The sequence below is a fragment of the Aythya fuligula genome, chromosome 3 (assembly GCF_009819795.1).
Source record: "Aythya fuligula isolate bAytFul2 chromosome 3, bAytFul2.pri, whole genome shotgun sequence".
Classification (NCBI taxonomy): Eukaryota; Metazoa; Chordata; class Aves; order Anseriformes; family Anatidae; genus Aythya; species Aythya fuligula.
Window position 1 is genome coordinate 35,087,860 of NC_045561.1, and position 15,274 is coordinate 35,103,133.

The following is a 15,274-nucleotide window of genomic DNA, read 5'->3' on the forward strand; positions in this document are numbered from 1 at the left end:
CGCTCAACCACAATGGCCAATGAGAAGAAATATGGATTAATTTGATGTTCTTCTATATGAACATTTTATTATTATTATTATTTTCACTTGTTCCAAGTTCCTATGTTCATTTCTATTCCATATTCCACAGCTGACAAGAATCAGAAGAATCTGCACATGAAGTCAGAGGAAAGACAATGATTTTAGACATGTCAGGTATGTAGGTCTTAAACAAACTGAATAATGCCAGCATATCTACTGGAAACTACATTGGAGGTCAAAAGCAAATTTTCTTTCTTTACTTATCTCACACCAGAGAAGGCAATACATTTCACATCACATCTACTTCTTTCTCTGCATAATCGACTTTGGTAAAAAGAGAAAAAAAAATTATTAGAGCAGAGGTGGAATGGAGAATGAAAGCAGAATCCAATTTATATTTTACATCTGCTCTTCCAATGTCTTATGGCACAGTATGCTGCAACAGAGCTAATGGATTCTTAGTTTTTGATGCTAGCGTAATAGCCATAGTATGACTATGAACCTTGAAACATTCTTTTTCATTGTTGAAATATGTGCATGGCAAAAGCTTTTCATATCTTGTTTTTAATCCGTCACTGGGTTCAATGTTGAGATTGGATGAGTGCACAGGAGAAGGGTGTTTCCATTTATTTATTCAATCTCTCTGGAAATATTCCTAAACTTGTCTTTCTCTGAGAACTTTGTGAGTCAATTCAAACTATAAACACACAAAGAATTTCTTCTGGTGGTTGGACATTTTTCTCCACCTTTGTGAAAGCCAGAACAAGTTACAAATAACTGTGAAGGGAAAGAAACAAAGAGTTTACATACTTTAAAAAGTAATGGTTTGATGCCATGTTGAGTTTTCAGATATAAGATCATGTAGGTCTCATTCTTGACACTGATTCATTTTCTACAAGCACCATAGATATGATGATAAAATTCTCTTTCATTTGCTTCCAATTGCTATATCTTATTTACCTTATGGAGCAAGAGAGTTGGGCTACTTCATGAAAACGCTAGGCCCACAGCTCTGTTATTATCAGCTGTTAGATGTGTAGAAAGAGACTTGAGAAGACAATCAAATGGTGTCAGTGGTGGGATGATTCACTGGGAACCAGTGTTTTTTAAAGGTCAGGCGGCAGCCTGATTTATTTCCCTTTTCTTGAGTGATAGGTCAGAGTGAATAAGCAGAATAGAAAACCATTGCTGTAATTGCTGTGCAGGAAAGCAATTGTTCATTGGGGCTATTCTTGGGGCACATTTCTTTTCTTCCAATTGACCTTTTCCTGTACTTTTTTCCATTCTGGTTCATTTTTCACCAGTAGTAGCAAATTATAATTATCCCATACAAGTCATCTGCATTTTTTTTTCCTATAGAAATCTCAAAGATTTCTATCAGTCTTTCCTTTTTCTTGAGTCAACTGGAATTCTGTTTGCTTTGCAAGTGGTTAATTATGAATTGGAGTATAATCACAGATATCTCTAATAGCTTTCATCCATAAGAAGCCAAAAGAATAGTATGCAAAATGGAATAATTTCACTAAACCTCAAATTCAGTAATCACACAGCTTGGTGTCATCTACAAACTTGCTGAATTGCATTCAATCCCACTGTTCATGTCGCCAACAAAGATGATAAATAGTGCTTGTCCCAATATAGACCCTGAGGGAACACCACTTATCACTGGTGACCATCAGAACATAGAACCATTGACCACCGCTCTTAGAGTACAACCATCAAGCCATGGTAGAGACGATTTCTAGTCTCTACCACTTTTCTCTGGAGAGAACCTAGTGAATTTTGTCAAGTTCACTACAGTCCACATTCTGACAATACAAATGAAATACACAAATTAGGATTTATGATGCCATGTGCTGCAAAATTGCTCCCAACCTTTTCTTGCAAGAAATAAATGAGATTGGAGTGAAATGAATATTGTATTCATCATTTGATTAAAACCTCTCACAGCCCATGTAATCCAAATGACTTTATGAATCACTGCCAGTGAGACTGTGGTTTGGAGGTTTGGAGATTTCCAGATTTTATTTATTTATTTTTTAAAAGTCAGAATAAAAGAGAGGATAAATAAAAAATAAAAAGCTTAAAAAAAAAAAAAAAATCAAGTCATCACCACACCCATAGATAGCTGTGTTTTGAAAAAAAAAAAAATGAAAAAAAAAAGAGTATTTCTGCTCTAGAAACAGAAAATGACAGCAACTGGGAATCTGGGAAAATTCCTAACTTACAAAATGTTCACCTTTGTTTTCTTAAAGCAGTTATTGTTAGGAATAAAAAGATAAGAAGCCAAAAGCCTTAAAAGTTAAAATACAACCTACTCTAGAGGTTACTGTGCAGACTGTAACAGGTTACAAAAGCTCTTCAAATTTAACCTACCTTTTCCTGGGTATGAAGATAACTTTTCTGAGGATCTCTGGGGTATTTCATCCTCTTTAACCATGATACTTTTGGAAGTTTTGCTGAAGCTTCCAACATAAAGTTTTCCTAAATATTCTCAGAAATCTTTCAATCTAATGTACATGTACATTAGATTCAAAATTGGAATTCATCTTTTCAGTCAAGGTTTTCGGGACCTCCCATGATTATGCCAGTGTTAATTGAACATATAAGTCTAACGTATAATGGTTGCTAGAGCTTTGAGTTATTTCTATGAAGTTTATCATAATCTCTACGTCCTCCTCAGCATCAGCCACCCAGCTCTGGAGAGCATGAGTAGTGTGCATGTTCATTCAGGATAGCATTGTCAAGACCTTGACCTGACCAGAAGTGATTTGGATTCAAAATCCCCCCCTTCTACCTCCTGGGTGACTTCAGTCTGGCACCTGTATTTTATGTGAAATCTAAGCTGTGCCTTGAATCTCACTGGTATCCCATAACTCATGTCTTTTCATCCACTATTGCAAGAATCTTCATTACTGATTTAACAACAAGTAGGAATTAGGTTACTTCTTCATATTTAGCTAGTCTCGAGTATTCAGACTTACGTGAATTAGCATTCTCAGTGCTAATGGGAATTAATTCATTTCAGAAATCCCTTCAGAACTGTATACTAATCATTAAAGAATAACACTATCAAACAGATGATCTGGGTTACAGTGATGCTACTGCCACTAGCTTGTTGGGGCGAAAAGTCACTAAATTTTCTCATGTTTCTGGTTTTTGTTTGCAACATACCAGTTTTTTCTCACAATGTATTGAGAGATTTGCCTACTGCTTATGGAAAGATGGCTACTAAGGATTGTTTTATTATTTTTTATTATTTACAATTATTTACATTTACAATGTCTTTTGTTTTAATAATCATCCTCAGCCAGAAGAGTGTGTCCAGATGGCATGAAAATAATTAAAGAGCACAAGACAATAAAGATAAAAACTTACTTAATTATTTTATTAATAGGGCTTTGGTTGGATTACAAAATGTCGCTGAAATAATAATAACATGAAATAAGAGATTTGTTTCTGTCTTTCATTTTCCAGAGTCAATGATCTGTAACTGCCTGTTAGCTGTTACACAATCATGTCTCTTGGTATGCATTTAATACTTTAAATATGTCCCTGATTATATGAAAGCTTGATTATTCCAACATCTTTCAGGTTCTGCATTATAATCAAGGCTGTGCTAGAAGGATCTGATCTAATGTCAACTGATGTCAAAGGAAAACCAGCACTAAATCCAGCAGACAATATTCTGGATTTCTAAGTCAGTGTCAAAATTGGACAGCAGTGAACAACATGGACCTCTCTCATGTCTTTTCTCTAATACCTCATGTTACACTTCAAAGAAAAAATTCTTCAACTTTTATGTTTGCAGAGAGTTATTTGGAAAATTCAAAGCAGGTGTAACTATTCTTATGACAAAGGCAACCTGAAAAATAAAATTTGCTGTTAGTTCAATCCTACTTTTTAACTTCTTGGTAGTGAGTTTCAAATCTTTTCACAATTCACCTTTTGTGTGGTCTGCAGGATAAAATCATGAGGGTTAGTACAGGTATTCAGATACCAAGGTGACTGATAACCTGAGAGATTCCTTAGAATTCCCTGAGCAGGTGAGTGTGTAGATAAGCTAATATTGCATAACTAGATAAACAAGTAGATAGACTGAGTGACTAAGTAAATAGGCAAACTGCAGTAAAGATTATTATGTCACCCTTAAGTAAAGATTATTATGACACACCTTAGGTGTGTCATAACCCAAATATAGACTGGACCATCTTGCCTAAGTTTTATTTTTTCACTTTCCAAGGCCTGAGGTACTCTTCTCATTTTATGGACGCCTGCAGCATCAGTGGCTGAGGGGTTATCAGAACAAATCCCACTAGGTTCCTTTTGTGGACAATGAGAGAAATAGGAACTTCACTAACATTGGTCCTCTGACCTAAATTAGACATATGTTTTAGGGCAAACTGAATCACATCTGAGGAGTATCTATTTCTCCCCATTGGATACAAAGCTAAGGTGATCAGTGAAATGGTTATACCGTAGATATGCAGACATATGAGATAAATCCCATCCTTACATGTTCTGACTTTTTGTATTATTTTAGGCTCAATTTTACTAAATCTAGACTGAAAACAAAGACCATGGTAATGAACCCTACGGTATTAGTCACTAAGATATCTTTTTCCTGGAATTAATTGTGTTTGAAATAAAATTTTGTAGTCAAGATCTTACTGCAGGATCCTGTATCCCCTTCCTCCATAATAAATGCTTTCAGTTAGTTATTAGTGTTGTAGCTGATTTTAGAAAAGCCATCTGAAATAGATGAAATATTCTCTTCCTTTAAAACGGGGATACCTTTCTGTCACTACACTTCTGTGAGGGTGAAGTGCTTCCATTAGCATGAGGCACCAAACAATGCAAAATGAAAGAGATGCTATTTGGTTCCACGTCTTGTGCTTCAGCATGCTCTTAGAGACAATTTCTAATCACATCTGCAACAAGTTGTTTTGAGTTGTTAACATTTTGAAGTATTTTATACTGTAAATGAAAATTCTCCTATAGTTTCAAGCTCTAAAAGGTAGATCAAGAATTCTATTTGAAATGGGGATTTTTCCTCAAATAATGTAAATCTGACACTGCTTCTGATTATTTCTCATCAAAAGGCTCATCATCATGTGAGGCCTCTGCTCCAGCTCCTTATCACCCCTCCCATCCTCCTTCCTATGTCTCTGCATACATTTTAAAATCTAATTTAGGCTCCCAACACCATGTTAAATGTTATCTGTTCCTTTAGATCCTTATTTAACTGTTCTTGTCTTAATTTCATCTCTTGCAATTGTATCTCATTATTCAGGTTATTTCTCAGAAGATTGATTTGAGTATTAAGGGATCATTTACTTTTCCATTATAACAGCCGCTTCAGGTTATATATTCTGACTGTAAAGGGAAAATGTGCTTATCAGGTTTGTCAGCATTTGTGTGAAACAAGACTGGGCTTGTGTTGCAGAGACTTTCATGGCTGGTACAATTTCTGTCTTTGTATTTTCTGTGGATAATCCTGCTGTTGAATCCCTTGCATGCTGAAGTACAGAGGAAAACACTTGACTTTTGTTGCCATTTTGTGGTGTGGATTGAGTATATGCCTGAAATGAAAGGACCTTTCCATCACATGCCAGTATTAAGAGCTGTTGCTTAGGGGAGCAGATGGTTCAGGTGATTGTTAGCTATGGCTTATGTTGCTACTGTTGGGAACAATTATGGCTTTATTTTCTATGTGTTGCATCTTTAAACTTCCAAGAGTTTGCTGGAGGCTGCTGCCATTTTATGTTCATTTCAGATAGTGTACGTTGCAGAAGATTCTCTGCTCTCCACCATGGGGGCTTTTGTTCTTCCTTTCTGTTTGAATTTCCCTTCATACAAATTTGATTACTGACAGAATGAAGCATGAACTGATGATCTTTGTGCATGTACCATGAATGTCTATGGAGACTCCCAGCCAGGTTTCTGGCTTGAAACTGGCTAAATTCATAACACTCAGTAGCAAACACTGAAGTTCTTTCCCAGGCCAGAGATGAGGACTCAAAAATTATGATGTAAATTTTTACCCTGGTCATGATCACAGAATCACAGAATTGCAGGGGTTGGAAAGGACATCAAAAGATCATCGGGTCCAAGCCCCCTGCCAAAACAGGTTCCTTAGAGCAGGTTGCCCAGGTAGGTGTCCAGACAGGCCTTGAATCTCTCCAAAGATGAATCCACAACCTCCCAGGGCAGCCTGTTCCAGTGCTCTATCACCCTCTCCGTGAAGAAGTTCTTTTGCATGTTGGTGAGGAACTTCCTGTGATCCATTTTGTGGCCATTACCCCTTGTCCTGTCTTCACAAACCACTGAAAAGAGGTTAGCCAAATCCCTCCGTTTCCCACACTTAAGGTATTTTTAAGCATTAATAAGATCCCCTTTCAGTCTTTTCTCCAGGCTGAACAGACCCAGGTCCCTCAGCCTTTCTTCACAGGGGAGATGTTTCAGGCCCCGTATCATCTTTGTGGCCCTCTGCTGGACACTTTCCAGGAGATCCCTGTCAGTTTTGTACTGGGGAGCCCAGAACTGGACACAGTATTCCAGGTGAGGCCTGACCAGGGCAGAGCAGAGGGAGAGGGTCACCTCCATTGACTGGCTGAGCATGCTTCTTTTAATGCACGTCAGGATCCCATTGGCCTTCTTGGCCACCAGGGCACACTGCTGGCTCATGGTCAACCTTTTGTCCAGCAGGACCCCCAGGTCCTTCCCTCCAGCAGGTCATCCCCCAGCCTATACTGATATATGCAGTTGTTCCTTCCCCCATGCAGGACTCTACACTTGTTCTTGTTCTTGTTAAACTTCATTTGGTTTCTTCCTGCCCAGCTCTCCAGCCTGCCCAGGTCTTACTGAATGACAGCACAGCCTTCTGGTGTGTTGGTCACTCCTCCCAGCTTTGTATAATTCTACATTATACATCCTGCATAATGAGGAACACTATTCATCATCAAGGTCGTTGATGAAGATGTTGAACAAGACCAGACCCAGCACTGCCCCCCCATGAACACCGCTAGTCACAGATCTCCAGACGGACCCTGTGCCTCTGATCACCACCCTCTGAGCTTAGCCAGTCAGCTAGTCTGCCAGTTCTCAACCCACCTTACTGTCCACTCCTCTATCCTATTTTCTTAGCTTTGCTAGCAGGATGTCATGGGAGACAGTATCAAAAGCCTTGCTAAAATCAAAGTAGGTGGCACCCACTGCTCTACCCCCATCTACCCAGCTGGTGATGCCATCATAGAAGGCAACGAGGTTAGTTGAGCACAATTTCCCCTTGGTGAATCCACACTGACTACTCCTCATAACGTTTCTTCCAATTGCTTGAAGATGGCATCCAGAACAATCTTTTTCCGTCACCCTTCCAGGAACAGAGGTGAGAATGACTGGCCTGTAGTTTCCCAGATCATCCTTCTTGCCCTTCTTGGAGACCGGGGTGACATTGGCTACGCTCCAGTCTTCAGGCACCTTTCCTGTTCTCCAAGACCTTTCAAAGATGATAGAGAGAGCAGTTCAGCAATCACCTCTGCCGGTTCCCTCAGCACAAGTGGATGCATCCGATTAGGGCCCAGGGATTTGTGTGCCTTGATCCCACTCAGATGCTCCCAAACCACATCCTCCTCAAACAAAGGGGAGCTCTCCATTTACCAGACTCTTTCTGCTCCCTCCAGGGTGCAGGAGTCGAGGGGGGAGTCTTTGAAGCAAAGACTGAAGCAAAGAAGGCGGTCAGTGTCATTCATCTCCAGGTGGGCTTTAGCCTTCCTCGTCGCATCCCTGCAGGCCCTGACAACACTGCTATACTCCTCCCAAGGGGCCAGGCCCTTCTTACACATTCCATATACCTTCTTCCTTTTGATCTTGTTGATGAGCTCCTTGCTCATCCACACAGGCCTCCTGCCCATCTTCCCCGATTTCCTACTGCTAGGGATGCACAGATCCTGAGCTTGGAAGAAGTGCTGTTTAAATGTTGCCCAGCTTTCACAAGCACCCTTACCTTCTAGCAATAAAGCCCATGAGATACTCCCAAATAGGGGCTGGAAGAGGCTGAAGTTGGCTCTCCAAGAGTCCACGGCAGCAATCCTACTTTTTGCCTTACTTCTTCCAACAAGTTCCATCTTGAATTCCACCATCTCATGATCACTGCATCCCAATCTGCACCCAACCTTATGTCGTGGTTCCGCTCGAGTGGGCAGCCGAGCTCCACCACAGCCACTCTCTCACTCCCCTCCTCAAAGAGGAACAGGGAGAAAATAAGATGAAAAGGGGCTCAAGGGTTGAGATAAGGATGAGAAAATCACGCAATAATTATTGTAACGGGCAAAACAGACTCGGCATAGGGAGATAGTAAGATTTATTGCTTATTACTAACAAGCTAGAGAAGTGAGAAACAAAGGAAAGAAAACAAAAGCACTTTCCCCCCCCATCCACCCTCTTCTACCTCCCCCCCCCCCCCGAGCGGCACAGAGGAACGGGGAAATGGGGGTTATGGTCAGTCTACAGCACTTCTTCTCTGCCGCTCCTTCTCAGTCACTCTTGTCCCCTGTGCTGTGGGGTCTCTCCCACGGGGTACAGTCCTTGATGAACTGATCCGGTGTGGGCTTTCCACAGGCAGCAGCTCTTCCAGAACTGCTCCAGATATGGGTCCGTACCACGGGGTCCATCCCTCAGGAGAAAACTGCTCCAACCTGGGTCCCCCACTGGCAGCAGCTCCTGCTATGTCACCTGCTCCTGCGTGGTCTCCTCTGCACGGGCTACAGGTCCGGCCCGGAATCTGCTCCGGCAGGGGTCTTCCACAGGCAGCAGCCTCCAACGGTGCAGGTCCACCTGCTCCACTGTGCTCTTCTCCACAGGCTGCAGCATGGAATCCTGCTCCACTGTGGCTCTCCATGGGCTGCAGGGAGACATCCTGCTTCACCATGGTCCTCACCACAGGCTGCAGGGGACTTCTGCTCTGGCTCCTGGAGCACCTCTCCCCCTCCTTCTTCACTGACCTTGGCGCCTGCAAGGCTGTTCCTCACTCCTCTCACTCTCCCAGCTTCTGTTAGGTGCAGCATTTTTTTCCCTGTCTTAAATATGCTCTCACAGAGGCGCAAAACAACATCGCTTATTGGCTTGGCTCTGGTCAGCAGTGGGGCCCTTACCAAACATGGGGCAGCTTCTAGATCCTTCTCACAGAAACCACCCCTATGGCCCCCTGCTACCAAAACCTTGCCACGTAAACCCACTACACCTTCACATCCCTAACAAACCCATCCTCATTGGTAAGAACAAGGTCCAGAAGCACCCCCGCCTCGTCAGCTCCTCCACTACCTGTGTCAGAAAATTATCTTAAATGCATTGTAGGAACAATTTGGACTGTGAATTGCTTACCCAACAGATGCTTGGATAATTAAAGTCCCCCATGAGAACCAGAGTCCGGGATCGTGAGGCTATTTCCAGCTGCTTGTAGAAGGCCTCATTGACCTCCTCCTCCTGATCTGGTGACCAGTAGTACACCCTCACAACAGTGTCACCCATAGCCATGGGGTATCATACTCATGAGGTATGATACTATGATACCCCTCTGTCACATCTAACTCCCACTCATTCCCCCTTCAAACCTAGTTTAAAGTCCTTGTAATCACTCCAGAGAGCTTGCTCCCCAATATACTTGTTCCCCACTTGCTGAGTCAGAGTCCGTCAGCAGCCCACATACCTAGCTTCTGAAAGGTCTGCCCAAGATCAAAATACTCAAAGCCTTGGTCTAGACACTACACCCTCAGCCAGTCATTTGCCTGTCCCATTCTCCTCCTCTTTTCTGGGTCACAGTCACCCATTGGGAGGACAGAGCAGAACACTACCTGTGCCCCCGATCCCTTCAACATCCTTCCCAGGGATGCAAAGTCCTTTTTAATATTACTCATTTTCCTTTTTCCAACTTCCCAGGACCCAGCCTGAATGACGATAAGAGGATAGTAGTCCTCTGTTTTAATGAGCTGTAGCAGAACCTTCCTTCTAGATATGAGTAGGGGCCATTTCTGTGAATTATCAGTAGATCTTGCCTACCCATCACTGTGTACTCAACAGAATAGAAAGAAAAAGAAGAAACATATGTCTGAGACAATTAATAATCCCAATATCAACATCAAGCATTCTTGTACTCACTTTACTATTTAAAACTTTTTTGTATGTCACAAGGTTAGAGTATACTTTGCTCCTTGTACATAACAAAAAATACCTTACAGTTTGCATAACTCTGGGAGGTAAGAAGGCGTTGCTATCCTTGAATTACAGAGGAAAAGCTTAAACATATTGAAGATAGATGGTATGTATAATTAGGGAGAGTGTCAGGAATAGAAAAAAGAAATGTACCTGGACTCTGATTCTTAGGTCCCAAAAGACCTCTCATGAATGCCTTTCTTATTCCTCAATTCAAGAAGGGAGTGGAAAGTGGAATATGCTGAGCAGAAGTGATAATGGGGCTTTAGTGATAATAAAGTGATAATTTCCCATTGTAGGAAATATATTTGGAAAAGAGATCGTTTCCAAGTCTGGTGATTTCTTCACACACACACACCCCCACACACACAAAAAAAATATTTAAAAATAATTATTCCTCCTTTTTGCTTGAAATTCCCTTGGTTCAAATATGCAAACTCAGGAGCAGCACACCACTTTCTTCTTGGTGCCACCCTTTGGGTAAAAAATGGCTTTAGATAACTTGTGTGAAGGCTGTGAAGGCCTCACATGCCATGTTTGCCCTTTCCATCCCTCCTAGCTGCAAAGGTAACATCTCTGGCACGTGCTCCAGGAAGACAACACACCTTTCTGGAGAGGTTATCTGGGTGGCAAACAAGAGCCTCAGCGCCGCCCCCCCCCCCCAGCAAGGAGTCCTTGATCACTAAGACTCTCCACTCTTTTTTTGTAGTACTGGTTTTGATGCAGTGCCCTGTCCAGCCCTGCTCCCTATGCTTCGTACCTCCCTTGACCTTGACATGCTTCTTGAGGCCTGGGTTCTGACTGCTGTCCTGACCCTCATCCTCTTCCTGCCCGAAAGCCTTGAATCTATTACCCAGGGACACCATGGACATTGGTGGCACCATGGGTGTTGGGGGCAGACGCCTCCTTCTGCTTTGAAGAGATGAGGATCCAGCCCCTTTCCTCTAGTGGCTGGTCAAGCCCTCTGTCCCACAGGTGAGCAGCTGGATCAGCTACTACCCTTTTCAGAGACTTAGGAGGGGGCTGCTGGGCTTTTGTAGGGTTCATACCTCCTATCTGTTTCCCTCAGAGATTTCCAGGAGCCCCTCAGGCTGACGATTTGTTGCTGCAGCCCAGCCATCTGCTCAAGCAGTTCCTTAAGCAGGGCACACCTGTACCCAGGGCATTGTTTGCCTTTATACCCTCAGGGGTTTGTTTGGCTGCTGCCACCCCTGGCTCCACCCGCACCCCTTCAGCGTCCACCACCGCACAAGCACAACTCCTGCCTGCTCCAGGGTGTGGGGGCTGGGGCTGCGCCTCTGACCAAACGGCTTCTACACCGCATTATTGGTGGTGGTTTTAGGGGCTGGCTCCATCCACTTCCCTGCAAGGAACCCTCGCTACAATATATCTCGCTATTATATATCTCACTGGTTATTCTAAGCCATTTTTCAAGGAACTTGTTGAATGTTGTTAGTATGCTGTGCAACCTTCTAGTTTAGCCATTTTTCTAAGAACTAGGAGAAAGGGGTTTGTGGGGGTTCGGTTTGACTCTAGTGTGGGATTTCAGGGGAGGGCCCCCAAAAAGGTAAACAGAACCAACTTTGAGTGTACTGTTATGCCACTGACAGTGCTGTTATGCCACTGGCCCCTCTTAGCTGAACAGAGGATAACTTCATTAACTTACTAGCAAGGAAACAAAGGCTTTGGCCTAGCCAGTACAAGGCCTCATGGCCTTGCAACAGTTTTGCAGCAGCACTGAGATGTTTACCTTTCTGAGCTGTAGGTAAAATGATATATAAAAATATTCAGGGCCTTTGAACTGTACAAGGGAGTGGATCCACAAAGCTGGAGCTGCAGACAGACAAATTTCATGGGATTCACCTCAGCCTCACCCCTGGGGCCATCAGTCCCTGCCCCAGTGACACTGCATCAGGGCCAGGCTACAGCTCCCCACAACCCTACTCAGCCATTGGCCCACATGCAGGCCCATGGACACCCTCAGCTCATCCCCAATAGCAAAGAGGTGCCTGATGGCCCCTGGCGGTGCAGGCATTCCCCACAGGTCTCAGCACCTCCAGGCTTGGGATGTCAACAGTGTACACAGTGCCACAGCAAGACCCACTCTGGCCTTAACTGGAAAGCTGATCACTGCTCGTGTGGTCCTCATGTCCCACAGGAGTCTGGTTTTAATGCTGGTTTTAGATGAGTGATTGCTTGGGAGCAGCTGACACTTGCAAAACTAAGCACAGAAGATCTTGTTAATGACTTGTCATTATTGTTCCCTCTTACTTTATGGGAGTGGGGAAAACAAACATTTACTTATCTTCACAAAGAAGGCCCCAGAAGTCTTCCCTGGCCTGGGGCAATGACATTGATTAATCACAGGGCGTTAAATTGAAGCAATTTGAAGGAGTGTGTTTACCCTGTAGATGCATTTGGAAATCCACTGAATAGGGAATGTGAGATATCTGGAGGGGAATGGCAAAGTGCAGAAAAGAGTTTGCCAATGTACATCTCGCTTGTCAATTATTTACAAGACCTAACTGTGCTGCAAGCAGGTCATGCCTGTGCAGGGCTGGAAATACCAACAGCAGAACAGTGGCTTGGAGGGCTCCCTGTACTGCAGTGCTACAAGATTTGGCCTAGAGTTAGCCGTGGTGGGACAATGCCAGAAGATGTCCCTGAAGTAGATGAGGCCAAAACACAAGGCTTTCTAAAGCTACAGGTTATCTTGTGAAGGCTCCAATTAGCTCATTTGCTACTAATCTAGTGTTTTCTCAGAGAATGTTCCCATGTATAATAAGCCCTACTGGTGTTGGATGCAAAATGTCAGCAGCTTTAAAATACAAACTGAACACGATTCTCAGATTAAAAGTCATTTACTACTGTGTCACAAAAAAGGAAGAGAAGGAAGTGCCCACAGGTAGCTGTGGATAAAAAGGTACAAATAGGCTGATCTACAGTGGGAGCATGGCAGGTTTAACAGACAAGATTTTGTAACTTTTGATCAATTTGTGTCAAAGACTGTAATTTCTCTCATTCTAAATTGAGCATTAAGAAATTGTAATGTTGCTGTATAAACATATCTAAGGAACAGAAATCTATTTTTCCATCAAGTGGGGAAAAAGATCATAAATGGGGCTTGCTTGGCACAGCAGCAATGCCAAACAACTTCACTGCAACACACGTCACTGCCTCTTGAATCAAATGAGTTTAGCTAATCCCTAATTTGGGAGGGACAGGAACATTTAGTAGAATTTTCAATCATTTATTCTGTACAAGAAAAAAAAAAAGGCACTTTTTTTTTTTTTTTTTTTATTTCCTCCACCATGAAAGGACTGTCTTTGTTAGTTGGAAGATATTTCTAAACCAGTGATGTAGTAGGGAAAACCTCTGTCCTGAACTCAGAAATGCAGTTTATGTCTTAAATTGCCCATTCAAAATCTTTTGAGAGATAAATACCTGGAGACATTAGCTACTTTTGGATCTGAGTTTTTCTTCCTTCCATTAGTACACTGATTCTTTATTGTTATCTAGTTTATTAAGAAAAACAAACCTTACAAATAATTTTATAAAACTACTGTCATTTAAATAGCAGATTGAAACAGCACCTCAGGAGCTATGCTGTTCTCTTGGGTGTAAAGAGACATTCAGGCATCTATTTAAAACCATACCTTGTGCTCAGTTCAGAGCTGTTCCTAGTAATCAGCTGCATCTGCATTCATATGTACAACATATGGCATTTAACTATTAGATTTAAACTGTTACAGCTATGTTACTGAGATGAGCTCCTGAGATTGTTTCCACCTTGTGGCAAATGAGAGATATGCAGGTTTCAGAGCATAGCTCCACACCAGAATCAGATATGTCTTCTGTTAAACCAGTCTTTCTTACTCAAAAGTTATACTTTATACTGCTGTTTGTACTGAGTCATAATCTAATAAATAATAAATACATAAGCCTTTTTGGTGTGACTAATGCAATAATGACCCAGGATGAAAGTATTATTTTTAACTAATAATGGTCAAAGTAAACTAACCCATCAAATCTGTGGATACTAAACCTTTTCACAAATCCAGCAGAACCCATTCAGTGCCTTGTGAGCTGGGATGTGTATTTAGGACCAGTTCTAGTGGGGTTTAGCTACCTAAATAATCATATCTAATATTGGTTTAGATACCCAGCTATATCCAAAAGAAACTGCACAACTAAAGGACATGGGCAGTAAAACAAACTCACTTTGCCTTCTCATTGCCAACCCAGAAAGGCAGGACGCACCATATGTCTCGTGTCCTGTCTGCCAGGACCATGCAAATACTTTAGATGCAGCTATTCAAAACAGAGTTAGACATCTCTGTTGTCTGAAACACACTCTCTGGGAAAAGCTGTTTCTGCAGAAGAAAGGAAAGAACACTTCTAAGAAAACAGTTCTAAAGATGCTCCCTTAATGGCCCCATGAACAGTGAATTCATGACAAACCTTTAATGGGGGCAGAGAAGGGTAGGAGAGGTGATGTGCATGATACTTGCCATTTCAGAATAGCTAATTACCTAAAAATTGGAGAAGTACTTTCTGAAAACCTTGTGTCAGGTGCTAAAGGTCTGGAAACAACTGGAATTTAAATATTTTCCTCAGAGGATTTAATTTCTTTGCTACTGAAAAATTCTTAATTCCTGAGATACCAGATTCTCTCATCTACCCCATAGGGACCATTATTACCTTATTTGGGGGAAAGTCAGGTATCTGCTTCAGCATTAGATCTACAACAATTGACTTTTATTTTTTTTAAGTATTTGTTTGGTTCTGTATTTTTTAAATTATTATTGTATTATACACTGAATATACATATACATGTATAGTGTGTCCCTAAAATATCTATATTGTGATTTTATATACAGCGTACACCTATACATGCAGTATTCATATATAGTATGTGTATAAAAAGAAAAGGAGAGAGTGCTGTATAGTAATGATTGTGTATGTACTAATCATGATGCTATTGTTTACAGTCCACTTTGATTTGTATTTGTGGACACATTCTTGGGAATTTCTTCTCTTGACT

General features: G+C 41.9%; 1 non-coding gene across 1 annotated transcript; it reads left to right on the plus strand.

Moving 5' to 3' along the window:
* Window positions 1-10,046: 10,046 nt before the first annotated feature.
* LOC116488374 lies at window positions 10,047-10,134 on the plus strand. The gene has a single exon (XR_004253162.1). It is a non-coding gene; the product is annotated as a small nucleolar RNA SNORD62 (small nucleolar RNA).
* The last annotated feature ends 5,140 nt before the right edge of the window (window positions 10,135-15,274 follow it).